The sequence below is a fragment of the Cryptomeria japonica genome, chromosome 9 (genome assembly GCF_030272615.1).
Source record: "Cryptomeria japonica chromosome 9, Sugi_1.0, whole genome shotgun sequence".
NCBI lineage: Eukaryota > Viridiplantae > Streptophyta > Pinopsida > Cupressales > Cupressaceae > Cryptomeria > Cryptomeria japonica.
This window is the reverse complement of record NC_081413.1, coordinates 433,368,512-433,388,358: the sequence shown is the minus strand read 5'-3', so window position 1 is coordinate 433,388,358 and position 19,847 is coordinate 433,368,512.

The window sequence follows — 19,847 nt, the reverse complement described above, 5'->3', positions numbered from 1 at the left end:
TCTTGGTTATGGTGCTGGCGCTATTATGCCTTTAGAATTAGAGATTCCTTCACTGAGAATCTCTCTTAAAGGGATAGTTGATGATGATTCTCATAGAGAAAAAGGACATCAACAACTTGAAATGCTTGATGAACAACACATAAATTCTCTTGAGCATATTGAAGCCTATCATAAGACTTTACAACGAAGTTACAATAACAAATTTACTCAATGTTCCTTCTCTATGGGTGGTCTAGTACATTATGAGAAATAGCAAAATGTGAATGCTTTTCTAAAAGAAAAAGGCATGTTTAGCTCGAATTGGCTTGGACCTTACATCATCATTGAAGTCCATGGATTGGGTGCTTACAAAATAGCGGATATGGAAGGTACACCTCTTAAGGAACCCATAAATGCCTATCATGCAATCTTCTTAATGTATTGTGTTCAATTACATCATGTTGTGTTTAATTAAGACCCTAATCAGATTACAGTAGTTATGTAATTTAGCATAAATACATTATATCACCATTTGTAGCATTTAATTAAACACTTAGTTGTTTAGTTAAATCACACATGTATGAATTTAATCATGGAGGTATTGAGAAATCAATCACATGAGAATTAAATTAAACAATTGTTTTTCAATTCAAATAACACATTTGAGAAAGATCATATATATATTGTTGGCAATTTGGAGAAATTGATTATGTGTTGCATTGATATTTGTCATTGATGTCAACACTAGCTGTTTCGCTATCTACTGGCTTCCGGTAGAGTGGTTGATCTTTGATGTTGATTTGGAGATTTGTCTCTGGTTTTGGTCCAGCTATTGGAATTGGTTTGGATTGGTTATTCATGTGTTCCTGGTGTGTGTCACATTTAGTTGGTTTGGGATTTGATGATCTGGATGGTATCATTTGTTCCAGTAAGCCTTTTGGTTAACGGTAAGGGTTTTACCAGCAACGCTTTGATGAAGATCTTTTGGTGAATCTGATAAGTGGTGTTGGTATGAATTCTAGAAGGTTATCAGGATGTTGATGGTTATCATGTTTGTGTTCCAGTTGTTTGTGGTATTTCATTTGGTTTATGGCGACCTATTTTGGGTCTGGTATTATTCCACTAGGTTATGGACCAGTTTATGTAACGTGTTGGTTGATGCTCCGGATGCGTTAGCATTTGGATTTATTGATTGGTTTATGTTGTTTCGGTCTTAGGATGACTTGGTTTATCATTGGTTTGTGGGATTATGTAATGAGTTTATTGTATTATCTTTTAGGTGGCCAACCTAATTGTTTAGGTCCTAGGTTGGTATAAAAATGATGTAAGATTTATTTATAGATCATGGGATGAGGGTTATGGGACTATCTATGTGCGAATAAAGTTGTAATCATATGCAGATGTTTTGGTCAATCATAGGTGATCGAATTGGGTTTGTGTAAGAGGTTTAAGAACTCTGGTATTGAGCTTAACCAAAAATGTACTCAGGCATAGGAGATGCTACACTTGCAGTTCAATCTTCTTTCCGGATTGTAGTCCTATGTTTGCTGTACTTAGTGAGGATCCTTTTGTGATGAGCAGTGTGCTCTAGGCTGTTGGCCTTCCTGCATGTGCATGCCCCTTGTTGTAATATTTATTCATCTAATCAGTGGATAGATATTGTGGGTCTCCAATCCCACCGTGGTTTTTCCTCTTTGAGATTTTCCACGTATAAATCTATGGTGTTATGATGTTCATCTTTGTGGTTGCATTGTTGCTTATTTTTATATGCTTTTATATTTACCAATTGATAAGTTGTTGTGTTAATAAGGTTAAATTTATTCATACCAACAAAACACTGATTCACCCCTCCTCTCAGTGTTCTTGGATTCCATCATATATAAGTTTTGGGTACATCATGTTCATCTTGGCCATGAAGCACAAAATGTGGCCTCTATATCATCACCTCTCCTACAGATGGTGTCTATTAGATCCCTTTGGACCCTACTATGGTGGTCCAATGGGTGTATGTCAATGAGTAGAGGTAGATCGTGAGTGACTCCTCAATGAGATACTCTGATCTCGATCCATCACTATACCCCTGAACATGGTTGACTACACACAGGCCTTTGTAAGCTCATTCCGTACTCGCTCCCTCTCCTCTTGAACATGCTCTAGCTCTGTCCTCATTACATCAAATACATCCTCATGTCATTCAACACTCCCCTATGGTCTATTCATAACCTACAAGGACTACAAAATTCATGATGTATTGATGATATCATTGAGCGCGTGATGTATAAGATCATGCCATCCCTGCATGCCAACTGTAGAGAGAAAGAGAATATTATACACGCAAATCATCATGCAAATAAACTTAAAAACTAAATTCTTCAAATAAAGACTTACCTGTATCATCCTCATGCCAAGTAGGGTCAGATATGATGGGAGCCTGGGATACGATAGTTTGTGATACAACTCTATTACTCTCACCATGCTTGTACCATCTCTATATCTTAGGATGTACCTCTGATGGTGAGGACCTACATAATCTCAAGCTTGACCTCTCTAGGGTTGTCTCCTCCTCTCTCGCTGCATCCTCTCCTCTATCCTCTACTATAAGAGGATATAGGGCTATGGTGTTGCCTCCTGAATGATCAGGTATATCATCCTCCTCCTGATCATCTCCCTCATCATTCTCATCATCTGCCTCATCCTCCTCCTCGTCCTGATGATCCTACCCCTCCTCACCTCTAGGCTCCTCTGAGGCCTTCAGTCCTCTCTCCTCACTATGTGAGTTGACTAATCTCATCCATGGGTTGGGATTCCATTGTGGGTAGTCTAATAGAAATTTGGCTGCAGCGAAGTTCCTATCCTACCATGTGATGTAGCTCCATTGGACCCCGACGTCATCCTCGAATGGGGGCATGACTTTGTCAGTATCAGTATCATTAGAATTTGTAAGTGCTATCTCATTTGTGGTAGGTCTAGGCACTGCTCCTAGTGCCAAAACAAATCAAGAATGTTGTATGTAGATTGGTACCACTGTAGCTCTAGACCGAACTATCATCTCACTCTATCAAAATAGAATGGAATGAAAATTTAGCTATGTCAACCCTCTAAAAAATGGTCTTGCTACATGAGTTGAAGTTGTCTATGTTGATCTGGCCATGTGGCCATCTACCTGTATGGTCTCAATACAATGTCATTCACTCATAATTTGTCTAACACCGCTGTTCAATATAATAAGTCATCCCTCTACCATGATCTAGTTCATGGATACGCATATGACCGAGGCTCATCTATATCTACATCAACTGGAAACCCTACTGGCCTAGTGCATTGTGATATGCTCGAACATCTAGATATGCAAAAGGGTGCATGTCATCAGAGTCTTCCCCTCCCCATATGCATAGTCTCCCAAGTCATGGTAGAGATGATCCAACATGCTTTGTCCCAATGCAAACAAAGTGTGTTGCTCCTCCATTGCATGAATGACATATGTTAGGCCTATGTGCATGTGACTGCCTCTCCCATTGGGGCATAAGGCTAGTGCCACTATGGTAATCATAAGTCTCCTCACCAGTGGAACTGTGCTGAATGGATGGAGTAACCATTGGATGAGAATCTGACCCTTCATCTCCTCGTGCACAGGTCTACCTATAGTGGATGAAATTTGATACCTCAAGGATGATTGATCCTAGAGAACAAATCGACCCTCCAATGCCTCTTCTATATTTTTGCTAAGGGTGAGCCAGAGGATAAAAATGAAAAGCTAAGCTAACATAATGCAAAATGAGACTCCCATATGACTTTGTTGAGTGTCTATCCTCAGGATGAGCACATGGAACTAGGACGCTAGCACAATGCGCTGTCATCCTATACGAATGAAACAAAAAAGTCATGCAAAAGTGATAGTTATGATAAAAATATTACACGAGTAATATAATAACAAACTAAATCAAAAGTATAGAATATGAAGTACTAAAATAAAATCAAAAAAGATGAGGGAAGCTCACAACTAGTCCACGATTGAAACCTCCTACAAGATGATTGCCTTCCTATGACTATAATCCTGCACACAAGCAAGAAGGAAAATGTTGGAGGTTGTGTTTTGGAGTCTACCTCAGTCAGACCCTCATTTAGGTATTTCCACCTCCACGGACAACCCAATAGATTCAACATGAAAAGGCAGATAAAGAAGGATATAAGGAAATAATACAAGATGAATAAAATTAAGATTCAAGAAAAGTGTGTAAAATGATATGGGAAAGAAAGAAAAAGAGACAACTCCCCTATCAAGCTCCAAAGAAGATGTTGTGTGTTCTCCAAGCTTGAAACAATGGAAAACTTGTGGAAATCTATGAATATTGCTTAAGAGGATCGCCAAAAGATTCAACCTACAATATATGATCCAAAATCCTTCAAAATACCTTCAAACAGGAGAGATATAGGCCCTAGAAGGAAAACCAATGTTGGTGGGCACATGCAGAGGCATTACGATTCCTTTCAAGCACAGGTGTAATGTTGAAACGAGCACCCATGAGTTGTTAGATTCATGGGACATTAGCATGTCACACGAACGTCTTTGCACCACACCAGTGTTCTAAGGATGACAAGTCGATAGAGTTGGTAATATTTTAGTCTAGAGTTGACGAAGCGATCTAGGTGGGCAAAAATATATAAGCAGTCGTACACGACCTTCGATGACATGGAGGAAGGCGCAATTTGTTGCGCTGATTTGTACAAGGTGTGATTTTTGATATTACATTTTGCCCCTACTTTAGTGAGAATTTCTTTGCTAAGAGATGCAAATCTAAAGTAGAGGAAGATAAATAAAAGAGTCATGTCAAGGAGGCAAAATTTCATTGATCAGATGAGGTTTCCCTAGTGAGATGAAGATGAAGTTTGGAATAGATATTGCTAACCGATGCATCACAAACATGCTAGCTACAAACTAACATGTCGGATGATAAGATAAAGGATAGATTAAGATGGATAATAGATAAGATAGCCTAAGAAAAATGAACCTCACTTGGAGGAAAGCCGCTTATTACAAAAAGATACAAGATAAGTGACTGCTGTGATATGAGATGCACTAGTATGTATTACAAAGTACGTTATGCTAGATAACCATTTGATAGGGAAATTATGTTTAAGAAATCATGCCAATATGGATAACCATATGATAGGGCAAGATTTTACTGACATGGGTAGCGATATGATAGGTAGCCATGCGTTTGGGTGATCAAAGTTAGATCTGATAAGTAGTAGATTGGCCTCCACAAAGGAAAAACATGATAAAGAAAAAGATCAAGTGGTTTTGCCCCCACCTAGGAAAACATGATCAAGAAAAAGATCAAGTGGTTTGGCCCCCACCTAGGCAAACATGATAAGGGAAAAGATCTAGTGGTTTGGCCCCCACCTAGGAAAACATGATAAAGAAAAAGATCTAGTGGTTTGGACCCCGCCTAGGAAAACATGAAAAAGTGATCGACAAGAAACATAAATGCAAGAGGCTAAATAAAAAATGAAGATCATGCAAAAATGCTGATATGATGGCCCCCCTTAGAATGATATGCATGAAAGACATGTTATTATAAGGAGAAGAGTAGTTGTAGTACATCAACATAGTAAGATGTTTCCATGGAATGCCACCATGAGCAGGTGATACATAAATGTCCACAACATCAATGATGAATGGAAGAGGACAGGGGGATTTGATAGTTTGGTGTGAAAATCTATAGCCGTGAGAATGTAATACAACTACGAGATGGGTATATCATCATAGTGCCAAAGTTATCAGATCTGAAGAAGAACACATGAAGACAAAAATAAAATTAAAATTCGGGTCAACATGGAAGAAGACCAAAGATGCCCCCAACACTTTGCATCATTCTTGAATATCACAAAGTAGGATACAAAAGATAGAAGAAGTAGATTGAAAAATAGAAGAAAGTGCATGACAGAAATATCTCTCGTATTTGAGCACCCACAGAGTAACTCAAGTCCTCCAGGAAAGAACAACAAATAAAGATAGTCAACCTATTGTATCCAAGAACCTACGGAGTAACCTAGGTCCTCCGAGAGGGAACAAACATATAAAGAAAGTACGAGGGAACACAATCAAATGCACATGCAAAAAGATGGAGATAAAAGATAAATATCCTAAAGGTTATCCCTTAGGAGATCATAGTCCAACCAATCTAGAGCATAGAGAGAAGGAGGACGAGCTCAGAGAGGGACCATTGCAAGAACATCACTGGGAACCTTACTAATAGCAAGGGCAAGGGAAGAAGCAACAACGTCTACGTCCACAAGCTTGGAGGAGGCAAAGGTCAACAATCGTGAAAAGATCATAGACAGTGCCAAGATGTCATCCAAGGAGCCAAACATGGAAGCTTCCATAGAGAAAGTAGGTGACTCAGTCAGAGGAGATGAAACAAGAATAGGACTACCAACCTCCGAAACAGGGGTAGTGACAAAATCAGGAGAAGGCAAAGCTTTCTCAACCACAAACATAGAATCAAGCAAAGCAGTAGACACTGAAACAAAAGGAGAAAGGGACGAGGAACATACCTGTGAGGATTTTCATCGTTGAAACTCTAGGACGGGGCCCTACTCAAACTTTTATTTGGGTTGAATAAGAGCAATAGGTCTCCTATCAACCATAGCAGGATGAAGGACCCCAAGAAAAAAATGATGTAGGGATGACTTAGAAACAAGGGGAGTAGACAAAGCTATGCTGGACACCACCTACATATGTAGCATATCAATGGGCTGAGACAACAAAGTTATGTCCGACAGGGATGTAATGAGGGGTGGCTCCAAGGAAAGAGCAATGAAAACTTGCACTCATTTAGGGGGAGGTTCATTGATAGGCCTCAAAGCAGCTGGGACTAAAATTGAAGATGGTATAGTAATAGGAGCAACTGATGAGACAAGATGCAATGTAATAGAACAGGGTATTGAAGATGCACCAATAAATTGTAGAGCAACATCACGTTCTTGAGCCATGGACCATCGATAGTGTTTATGCTCATATGCATGCTGATTATGACAGAGATGAAGGCCACCAAATGAAGCCTGAAAGGACTTAGGAGCATCATGCTCCATGAACAGAGCCTCCAACACCTTGTCGGGGATAGGAGAAGGCCCAACTGATGGAATAAGAGGTACATTCGAGATAGGTACTACACTCACATCAACAGGCACTCTAACTCACTTTGCTTGAGGAGTAGTTGGAGGAATAGAGGGTGAAAACATGGGCAATGAAATATGAGCAAGCGGTGATAAATGAGCATGAGAAGAACACTTCCCTTTCCCATATCGATAAGGTTAAGGGATATTGACCAAGATTGAGAGCTTGAAGGGAGGACGATCTGCAAACTTTGATGCCATGAGTTCCTTTCCATGTCCACATTAGGGACAGATGTGGGAACAAAAGATACCACTAGAGGCTGCACAGTTCGAGACAAATGAGAAGGTATTCTCAAGGGAGTGAGTTTAACCTCAGCCCTCGATGATGAAGGAGTAGAAGACACCACCCATTCTATCACCATAATGGATGGAGAAAAATTTGATACAAGAAGTGGTAATGAATAACTGGGATACACCAACTTAGGGGCCAATTCTTGCATCTTATACTGATAGTAAGAATGGTACATTAAATCCCCATGCGGAAGCATGGGCTGCACCAGAGTAGGCCAAAAAAGATCCAACAAAAAATCTCCCAAAGCTATGAGGGGTCGGTATCCAGTGTTGTAGATGACATGGACCGAACCCTGATGAGAGAACTTTAGACATTTATGCACAAATGAGGGGATCATGTTGACAACTATCAACTAGGTAATTCCCAACTTAACGTGAAAGAGGTCCGACTCAGGATTGATAAGAAAGGTTGATGAAACAACCTTGGGTCCGACGAGGACCATTACTGTTATGCTGCCCAAAGAAGGGATAGATAAACCATGATGTGTCCTTAGGGTTTCTTAATATTCCTCATATATAGGCCTATGCCAACCATTCAAGAATAGAGTCTCCTCCATGATGACATCAACTTTGCATGATGGGTCAACCATCACACCTATGATAGTTTGACTGTTCAATTTAGCAGGGATGTAAAAAGGAGTAGGCTCTCCAAAATACAAGGCATCTAGAGGGGTGAATGATAATGATGTATTAGACACCTTCCCCTTTTGTCTAGGAAGTGAACAAATAGGAGTGATGGTGACCATGTTCACAAATGGACCATCATCAGAAGGAGGATCTGATGCAAAAAAAAAACATTGTGGAATGTGGGGGAAATAGATTAGTGTAGATCTGCAAATCAGTATTGGTCTTATCAACAGACTTGTTTGACTTATGCTTACACACATCAACTTTAATCACACCACTGTTGATGTGGTTTTGGACAATATTTCGAAGATGATAACATTGCTCAGTTTCATGAACATGTACACGATGGTAATGACAAAAATTTGACCCATCGTACCAACATGGATAGGGTCTATTATCGGACAATGGTCTAACCTTGGGAAGGGTAGTCAGATTATGTTTTAGAAATCACTGCATTATGCTTATGTAGGAGTCATTCGATTTAGTGAAGACTTTATTATGTTGTGATCCCCATTTAGCAGCCATAAGAGGAACAACCACAATATTAGATAAAATGTTTTTCTTTCTAGACCCTTTTGTGAATGTACCTATGAAAGACCAATCGTGAGGGTTAGAAGTAGAATCTCCAAACTACATCATGGTGTGCTGTTAGTTCATGAGTGTAGAACACATATCAGGAAATTTTTGATAATGATTAAGAGATAAATCTCCCTCAATACCGACTGCAGGTTGCCAATGAACATCCTCTGAAAATTTCTATCTGGTAGAGCTTAGGGTATTGTGGTAGAGATCAACTAACATCTTAAAAAAAAATCTGTGACTTTGTCATTAGGTTTTTTATTATAGTGAATAAGGTCAGTGATGGTGACCCTGCTACCAATGTTAGCCTAAAATTGTTTAAGGAACATATCCATAAGCTGATCGAAGGTACAAATGGAATGATCTGGCAAGGAGCTATACCACTCTAACATGGTTCCCTTAAGGGACCGTAATAAAAACTTAAGAAATATGAAATCCAGGTTGTGGTAATTGCTACAAATGGTCATAAAAGAATCAATGTGCACATTAGGGTCCCCATCACTATTGAACCCGTCAAACTTCAATGATTCAGTGCAGGATGAAGGATGGTGTTCAGGATAGTGATGTGAAGGGGAATCTTCCTATAATATGTAGGCATAGATGATTGACTAGAAGTAAAGGCCATGTTTGTAAGTTGGAACTGTAACTACCCCATTTTCTACAAGATAGTGTTCAAGACATGATAAGAGGGTGGAGGAGGTGGAGGTGCACCATGTATGCAACCACCTCCATCGACACCTCCAAGAGAACTAGTACCACTAATAGATATAGTACTAGTGATGACCATAAAGATATGAGTTGTATTAGAGGCAGAGGTTGAGCTAATAGACATACCTATGTAACCCAAGATAGTGGATGAGGCATTGATGCTAGGAATACTAGAATCTACCATATGCACGTTTAACCTCAGTATGTCAATGCCAATCTAAGAACTAGAGGTATCAAACTGATTATCCTAAGGGGGTGCATCTACCAAGGGTACAAGGTTTTTAATAATTATGGACAATGCCATTAGCATCTCTAAACCTTTCCTATTTGAGATGAGCATGTCTCTTAGAGTGTTAACTAAATTCCTATCCTGAGGGAGGACATTCTCCTAGTTAAACAATCCTTTGAAATCTCTTAGGTTCTCCTTTAGAGACCGAATCTGGTCAAAGTTAATAGTGACAATGGAGTCGTGGTCAATGACAGGAGGAGAAGGTGACATAGAGTTCATCATGGAGTTAGTTTGAGAGCTAGGAGCTGATGAGCCTCCCATGAAAGGAATCTGGAGAGGGCAAGAGGGGAAAGGCTCATTTGACTCAGACAAAGGATCCTTGTTCATCATCCCAGGTAGAGGACTGTAATGATTGGGATGGAAACTCCATCTAGATATCCTCCTGACTACGACTCCTATGGCAGTCTGGGTCAAAAATCTCATAGACAAGCCTCATAATGCTGATGCCACACTATAGGGACATGAAGGGTTTGGTCTTCTGATAAAAATTGCTAGACAAAAGGAAAAACAAATGTAAATGCTAAAATGGATATGCAATCTACGCTCGTTTTTAAATTTTTTTTAATAGATTTTAGCTTTTAAATGTATGCAATGAACTAAAAGATAAATGCACGATACAAAAAGGAAATTGACTTCATGTCACGTTCACCAAAATGTATTGGAGGAATTTTTTTACCTCAAGGATGATGGATCCTAGAGAACAAATTGAACCTCTAGTACCTCTTCTATACTGGCGCTAAGGGTGAACCTAAGGATAAAAAGGAAAAGCTAAGCTAACAAACTACAAAATGAGACTCCTGAATAAATTTGTTGAGTCTCTATCCCCAGGACAACTGTGTGGAATTGGGACACTAGTGCAGCGCATTGTCATCCTGTATGGACAAAATACAAAAGTCGTACAAAAGAGATAGTTATGATAAAACTACTACACAAGTGATATAATAAAAAACTAAATCGACAATACATAATATGAAGTACTAATATAAAATGAGAAAAGATGAGGGAAGCTCACAACCAATCCATGATTGAAGCCTCTCGCAAGATGATTTCCTTCCCATGATTATAAAACCGCACACAAACAAGAAGGAAAATGTTGGGGGCTGTGTTTTGGAGTCTGCATCAGTCAGACCCCCATTTTAGTATTTCAACCTCCACGAACAACCCAATAGATTCAACAAGAAAAAGAGAGATAAAGAAGGATAGAAGGAAATAATATAAGATGAATGAAATTAAGATTCAAGAAAAGCATGTAAAATGATAAGGGAGAGAAACCACAAGAGATAACTCCCCTATGAAGCTCCAAAGAAGATGTTGTGTTTTCTCCAAGATTGCAACAATTGTGGACTTGTGAAAATCTATGAAAATTGCTCAACAAGATCACCAAAATCTTTAACCTGCAAGAAACGATTAGAATCCTTCAAAATGACTTCAAACGATAGAGATATAGGTCCTAGAAGGAAAACCAATGTCGATGAGTGTATGCAGAGGTGTTATGATTCCTTCCAGGGTATAGGTTTAACACTCAAATGACCACTTGTAGGCTATTAGATTCACAGACACTAGCACGTTGCGTGGATGTCTTTGCGCCGCACTAGTGTCCTGAGGATGACAAGTCGACAAAATTGGTAAGATTTTAGTCTGGAGCTAATGAAGTGATCTAGGTGGACAAAAATACAAAAGTGGTGGTACATGACCTCTTATGATGTCGAGGAAGGAGTCATTTGTTGTGTTGATTTGTACAAGGCATGATTTTTGATAAATTACACTACCTATGGAATAAACCTTCTCCTTCCTCATAGCTATATGTGAGCAACCTGTCTAATATCTCACTGTTTTTCCTCTCACTGGTAATTTAAAGATGCAGTATACATCCTCTATTGTCACTATCATCTCTTCCATTGGCAGTAAGAATGTTGAGGTATCATGATCCTATCTCTCCATCAAGGCCATAAGCATGGGCCCATGAAATCTGATGGCAGACATATTACATGTGTACCACAAACCCACTATGTGAAGAAGCTATTGATCCTCTAGGGATAACTAAGGGATCTAGCTCTGAAAATGTCAGTATGTGAGTTCAGAAGCATGCTCTTGCATGTATGGCAACCCTTACGAAATCAAAAATCATGTATCAATAATCTATCATACATTAAATCATCATCTAATCTATACCACCAGCAGCCTGATTTCATGTGTATTGTTGTGGTATCCCTTTCCAAGGACTAGGGCACCCTATTGGGACCAGGGCGTCTGGCAGGACCAGAGCACCCTAATGGGACTAGGGTGCCCTTGGAGGACTAAGGCACACAACAAGGAGAAGAGTGCCCTAGGTGGACCAAGTCGATCTTGTTGGGTGGCACATGAAAATTAGGGTTTTTCTAAGAAGTAAACCTATCAAATAAAGCATAACAAAAAACAAAGATGCAACTGGGTAGGCTTACCTCGTTCAGCGAAACGTCCTCGATCACAGACTGCCTTAAGATCTCCATACGGGTGGGCATTTCAAGTCGTTGATGTGGTATCTTGTGCTTTTTGGGCTCTTCTATGATATGAGACAAGAAGTGAATTAGACAAATGAATAGTGTCATTTTCACTATTTAAGGTATTCTCTCTCTTAATCCTTAATTTTGCAATTTTCGTGCAATCCTTCACATCTTGAGCTAGAGAATTCTGATTCTTGCATCGTTGGTTGTGTTGGAATCATGCTCCAGTTCTCTTTCTTACAAAATGTTCCTTGAATTTTTTCAATTTTGTATCGAGCTTTGTTGTGAGCATTTGTCATCAATTCTCTTTACAATTCGATCCGGTCAACATGATACCCTGTTTCAACTTATTAATTAGCAAGCCAAAATAGGGAGCATATAGCTATCCTTGAATTTCATCACTCTTAGTAAGAATGTAGGTGATTTTGTTATTTTAACTAACAATGTGGTTTTGTAGGATGCAATTTCTACATTGTACTACAAATACTTTTGGGGGTTTGTTCAACATCTTATGGACATAATCTTTTTCCCATGAATGTTTACTTTTTTGTTCTTTATATTTCATATGTATGTAGTGTCATATGACTGCTAAAGTGGGGGCTAAATGTAGCATCATAAATTGTACGTGCCCCTAATTAGGGCTGTCCAATTCCACGCTTAGGTTAGAACCCGCCTTAGTGTGTCCCATTGCATTTTTCATTTTTCAAAGTTCCTTTAAGCATTTAATTAATTAATTAAATTAAATATAATGTCCTCTGTCATCAATTCACATATTATAAAATTGGGCCCTTAACCCTAGGTGCACCCCTTTTTATTATATTTAATTGATCTTAATAAAATCCTATTTCCCATCTTCAAGGCACATTTTCAAATATCTAAATATATTGTATTGACATACGATGTTGGATTTGACTTTATAATCACCATATCTTGTGTCTCTAGAAATTTGGAAAAAAGTCGGCTAGACTAGAATGATACCATTTTGGTCTTGACTTTTTCTCTCCGAATTTCTAGAGCTTAATTTGGTGATATTATAATGTTTAAAATGCCCACTTTTTGTCAATTTTCATCAATTCTAAGTTGTCCTATTATAAAAATTAAAGTTAGGGTTTCATATATATAACCTTTTCTTTCCCTCATTTGAGGATCCATTCTCTAGCAATTGAAGGAGATCCTTCTGTGAAGTGAAAGTATAGGTTTTATGTGAAGTCTTCAATAAAAACATTCACCATTGATAAAATATCCCTCAACAATTTTTATCAACCATGGAAGCTTAAGAGATGCTGAAGAATAATAAGTAGATCACCGACTATTGATTGGCTTATATCTCTTCCTTAGGGTTTGGTATGGTTTCACGTTATTTTCATATCTCCATGTAAGTTTTCAGATCTACATATCATTCATTTTCAGAATTACATTATTGCTTTAGATATACATTATATTTGTGATTTGAAGCATTGCATTTGCGTTCATTTAGGGTTTTTACTCCAAACATAGCGTAAAAGTCTAGTTTCCATTTTAGCTCATAGGAATCTTACAAACACATGAGATTCTAGGGAACACACACTTTTCAATATTACATTGGCTATTTGTGGAGGTGGAAAACACCAAAACAAGGGGTTTGACCAAGGCAAAACCCTATATAGCCACATACACACCATTTTTCATATTGCAGGTATAGGTACAAATTTCTATAAGAATTTTCAAATTCTTAGACATCTTAGTAAACAGTCATAGATCCAGTTCCAGAATTAGGACCTAGACCTCTGGGACTGGAGCGCCTAGCACCTTGGTCTCCCTCAACTAGTTGTAGACTTTGGCAGTTTAGATCTTGAGCACTTCAACTTGTAGATTTCTAGTTTCTAGCACAATATAGTAACAAGGACTGGAGCACCCAACGCTCCTATCCAACTCAATTAGGCTTAGATTTCAGTATTAGGTGCATATCATAATTCCCCTCTTAGATGTGTACTCAGTGTCTCAATTTTACTTTTGTATCAATCTGTTACTTATTGTTACTCTAGTTGTTCTCATTACTCCTACTAGCTTAACTTGTTTGCATCTTTCATTTGATTAATTCCTCTTTCATATCAACAAAGAAATAGAAACCCTAAAATTATTCCTTGACTCTCTTTCATAAGAGCAAGTGAAACTGAATTACTTCCTTAGGTTCTTTCGTATTCAAATGTATGAATGAACGTAGGATTCGGTCTTAGTTTACTTGATTCCATTTTCATCCATCACACTAAGTGCAAGTTTTAACAAAAAATAATGGTTCAATTAACACCTAATTAAAGCTATGTGCAAGTTATAACATAAAATAAAGGTTCAATTAAGCCCCAATTAAAGCTATGTGCAAGTTGTAAAAATAACTAAAATGATTTAGTTACCACCTAATTAAGATATAGATGAGTTTATAACAAGAATTGAAATGTTCATTCACCGCCTAACTAGGATCTATATGAGATTGTAACAAGAATTGAAAGGTTCATTCGTTGCCTAATTAAGATCTAGATTATATTGTGATTCATTTTAAGATTTTGATTAAGGAATGAAAATAACATTCAATCTATGACTAAAAACTTGCAATAGACATGTTAGTTCTTATGAAACCTACAAATCAAACCCCTAGATTAATGAAAATCCCGCTTTTGACAAATCTAATTAGTAAAACCTTGCACGTGACAAGTTATTAGCTAGAATTTGATACTAGCTACCACTTTGACAGTAAACCTAACCACCTACGTAGAAAACATAACCAATTGTGCAAAAAACTTAACCAACTACGTATAAAACCTAACCACCTATGTAGGACTGGGTGCCACCTGTGCATAGATAATGATAGGCATGAAAATCAAGAAATTTAATCCTCTGGTACCTACATATTATCAGAAATATAACAAAAGAGGTTAAATGGATGTGTGTTCACGTCGAGTTCACTAGATGTAAACAAAGAAAAAGGATTTCAGAAAACAGGGTTAGAAAACCAAAACACCAAGCTAATCACAAACTTAAATAACATGTGAATCCTTCCAATTATATCCTACAAGACCATTGAAATGAAAATATAGTTAGAATATTCAACGAAGCCCTGTTATTCTTACTTTCATCTCTAATGATGTTATGTTGCTCTCTTGTATGCTAGGTGCATGAAACAGATGAAAGAAAAGGAGTGGTGCTCAATATTTACTAGGAATATGTGATTATGAAAGGTTAATTGCTAAAATGAAAGATTATTTCGACAAAATGAGAGTTCTTAAGATAAATGATTACTCAAAAAGTCAACAGAATAAGATTGCATGGAAGTTAGATGATTTGATTGAAAGGCCCGAGTTCAAATTTATAAAAAATCAGAGACTCGATGGATGGACGAGATTGAAAAGATTTTTGATCGGGTGGATGAACTAGATTGAGCGCATGACATAGCTTCTATTCAAAGAATGATGAAGGTGATGAGGAAAAAGAGGAGAAAAAGTAAAAAAAACAAAATTTTCGAGGATGCATACCTCATTTTTGAATTAAAAATTAAAATGAATGAGATATTTCCAAAAGGATAGATTTTGAAAATCAAAGAGGATATTAGACAATTAAAAGTTAAAAAAGAAGATATTATCCTCATATGAGATGATAATTAAAAAATTAAAATAAATATAGATATTTATTTAATTTTGATGACATAATTAGCTAATTGAATAATTTAAATAAACTATTCAACTATGGGTTATAAATTGAACATTTAATTAAATAATCAAAATCATTTAATTAAAGGGGATAAATTGAAATTACTTAAATAATTTAAAATTATTTAATTAATATTTAAAAGTGTATTTGATTAAATGATGAAACATTAAAAGATAGAATAATTAGTAAAAAGAGAAGGCTTAATTAATTAGCAAATTAATTAAACCTAAAAGGGGCTAATTATTTAAATTGACGTTGGAAGACCTAAAATGGGTCAAATTAAGTCAATTTTGGCCAAAATGGGTGAAATTGGAAATAATTAATAAGGTTTAGGTAGAAACAGAAGGATTTGAGCGAAAATTAGGTCAAACCATTTAAAATTGTGCAACAATGGGTAAACCAGGTCAAAGCAAATCAATAGACAGAAAGAGGATGAATGCGATGTCATGGGGTTGGAGAAGAGGCCAAAAAGAAACCATAAAATAGGAATAGGGAGAAAATGAAACCAACAGGACATAAAATGGAAAAGGTGAAGTGGCAAGACCACAAATAAAGCAAAAAACCCTAAATCAAGATAGGGGTTTAGGTCAAAAACTAACATCACTGGATAAAGAGGGGAATGAATCAACACCAAGGGGATGAAGATGATCATAAAATAAAATCCAAGACTTGAAATGGGAAGAAAATGAAATGATCTGGATAGAAAATAGAAAATGCAAAGCGGCAAGACTGGAGCGAGAGCAAAAAACACTAATCGAAACAAAATTAGGCAAATTGACACCACAAAAATGAAAAGGGAAAGATTTGACACAAAGGGGATGAAGTTAAGGGTAAAATGAAACCCTAAACTTGAGATGGGAGGAAAATGAAACGATCCAAAAAAAAGAAAGATGAAACAAGACAAGATTGTACGAATAATGAAGATTATACGTGCGATTAGGTTAAAAATGAAGAACACAGGTGATAACAATTTTTAGTGTCTATAGGTTGAAATGTAACAAAAGTTGACTTAATTTATTTAAAAATAACACTTCTACTATGTATTACCTTTTGTGAAATAGGGTCCCAAATCTTGTATCCTTTCACACGATAATTGTATCTGATGAAGATACATTTCAAAACCTTGTTCTCCAACTTTTTTTGCTTCTCCTTTGACACATGCATATTTACCTTGCAACCAAAAACTCTAAGATGTCTCAATGAAGGCTTATAACCCAACCATTCCTCCATAGGTGTTTTATCAACAAGAGCTAATAGAGGAGACTTATTAATCAGGTAGTAAGCAGTGGCAACAAGTCTAGCCCAAAAATTTTGTTCTAGAGCAACATCACTCAGCATACTCCTAGCCTTCTCCATCAGTGTCATGTTCATTATTTCTGCATCTCCATTATGCTATGGAGAATACAAAGTTGTCTTTTGTCTATTGATTCCACAATCTTTACATAATCTATCAAAATCATTAGAACCAGATTAACCACCATTACCAATCCTTAAAGATTTTATATTCTTTCCAAGCTGCAACTCAATCATTTCTTTAAATTCTTTAAATCAATTGAAATCTTTAGATTTACTCTTTACAAGGTATACCCATGTCCTTCTACTACAATCATCAATAAACAAAAAATAATATGTTGATTTCCAATGGAAGGAAAATCTACAAGGCCAAACACATTGTCTTCAGGCAGTAAATAAGCGTAAATTGCATAATCAGATATCAAAGAGCGAATCACAACTCCAATCTAATCAAAATATTCTTAAATGATAATAGAATAATGCAATATCAATTGAATTGAAAAGAAACTAATTAAAATCTCCCTCAATTAACATAGCAAGGATTCCATTGCTCTTCCCCATTGTTGTTGATGTAGGTGGCTCTCAGGTATTGCACTTGATTTTTTGCATAAGATAGACAACAATATTCAAGACTATGATTATGTGATTCTAGACTGAATTGAGAAAATGAGGTTGAATTTATAGATTTTTAACATAGAGGAGGTGAGAATTTGAACTCAAGTGTTTATTGACAGGTAACTGATTTAGATTGATTAGTGAACTCAATTGATTGGTTTGTTAACTCATTTGATTGAGTAGTGAACTCAATTGATTGACAAGTAGACTGAATACACTAGCTAGTTGACTGGATTGATTGATAAGTAGACTGAATAGATGGATTAGTCAGAAAAAGGTGATTGAGAGTTAAAAAGGATGATTGATGAGTTAACTGATTAGACAACTGATTTGATCAATCAGTTCTAATTTTAGCATGTGTTGTAGGAATTTGAAATTGAATTTTGTCATTCGAACGCTGAAATGCACATGAAACTAATTTTTTTTTTTGGCAAGGTGGCAATGCCACTTGATATATTTTATTAATAATATATAATTTTTACAATATATTTAAAAACTGGTTCAAAATGAGCTCCCAGAGAAAAGAACCAGCAAGAAAAACTCCGGTCACTGCTCATCACATGACTATAGAAGAGAAGTAGTGAACAATCCTCTAGCCGGAGCTAGTTACAAAATAGAGATCAGCAAAGGAGCATGCAAGCTCATTTACAAATAGGAGCATGCAAGGTCATTTTACATAATAGGAGCATGCAAGCTTATTTAAAAAATAAGGACATGAAAAAGAAATAACATAGGCTGCCCAGTGAATGAAGAAGAGAGCTCCAAAAAGAAAGAGGACTAAACAAACATTGAAGGACAGACCCATCTTCATGGGATATCTCGAAGGCCCTACAACAAAGAACTCCTGCAACCAAAATTGACATGCCCCTACACCAAAAAACACGTGCAACCAAAATATATATATATATATATATATATATATATATATATATATATATACTACAGAACGCAGAGAACTTACAAGAAACACAAAGGTCCAAAACATAACTGACACCAACGACATGAGATCTGTGGTCCACCATTATAGACAAATACCAAAGGAGAAGAGGTGAATGCGGAAATTCTAGAGAGAAATGAAGCCCAAAATTTTTATACCATAAATGAAAAGAAAGAGGAGATATATCATAAAAAATATGATAAACCAAAAGAAGCGGCATACAAAGATAATCATGAAAACAACACCATGCCAAACTTTAAATGGCATATGAAGGAAGGATTCCCAATGTAAAAATAAATATCTCCAGATTTTGCACCAGGAGAGAGTACCAAACACACTAACAACATCAATAACAACCAACTCATCATTAATGAATGCCAAGTGATGATCGAGTAAAGCAAAGTACCTCAAATCAAAATGAAATGGAATTATGAAAAGGAATACCTCACCAAGAGGAGAGAATATCAACTCATATAAATGAGCAATAATATAATAAGAAAGATTAAATACTTGACTCTCTACAGGCTATACTTAATAGGTTTGGGAAGCTCATCAAATCACACCCCAATCGAGAGGAATCAATAACAGTTTTGTCACAACCCATATTAGAGAGGAAATCAACCAATGCATTACCTTCACGATAAACATGTGAGATGATGAGGTACTCAAACATATCAATAAGAGTCCATATTTGTTCAAGAATATACTGGAAATGCCAATTATCAGCTTTTCTTGCCTTGCAAGCATTAATGACAATAGCTGAATCACCTTCAATATGAAGGTATTTGAAATTCAAATCCTTAGCCATAACAAGACCTTCTAAAAGAGCACAAGCCTCGGCCATATTATTTGTGCCAGAAGAAATTGGCATAGCTTTTAATGCTAATAAAGAACTTGAATGATCACAAAAAACTATCCCTATTCCTAAATCACCAAGATTTCCACGGGATGATCCATCAAAATTCAATTTACAAAAAGGGGCATTAGGAGGATGCCATTTTATAGAATTTCTATCTACACATGTTTTCTAAATCCTTGGAAAGGAACGTGATACATGAATAATGATACTTTTCCAAGAAGAAATCATAAAATTATCCCAAGAAGAGAACTTTGAATTCATATTAAAATATTTCTATACATGAGCATTAACTTGCTCAATAATACTTCTTTCCAAAATCCCAAGAAC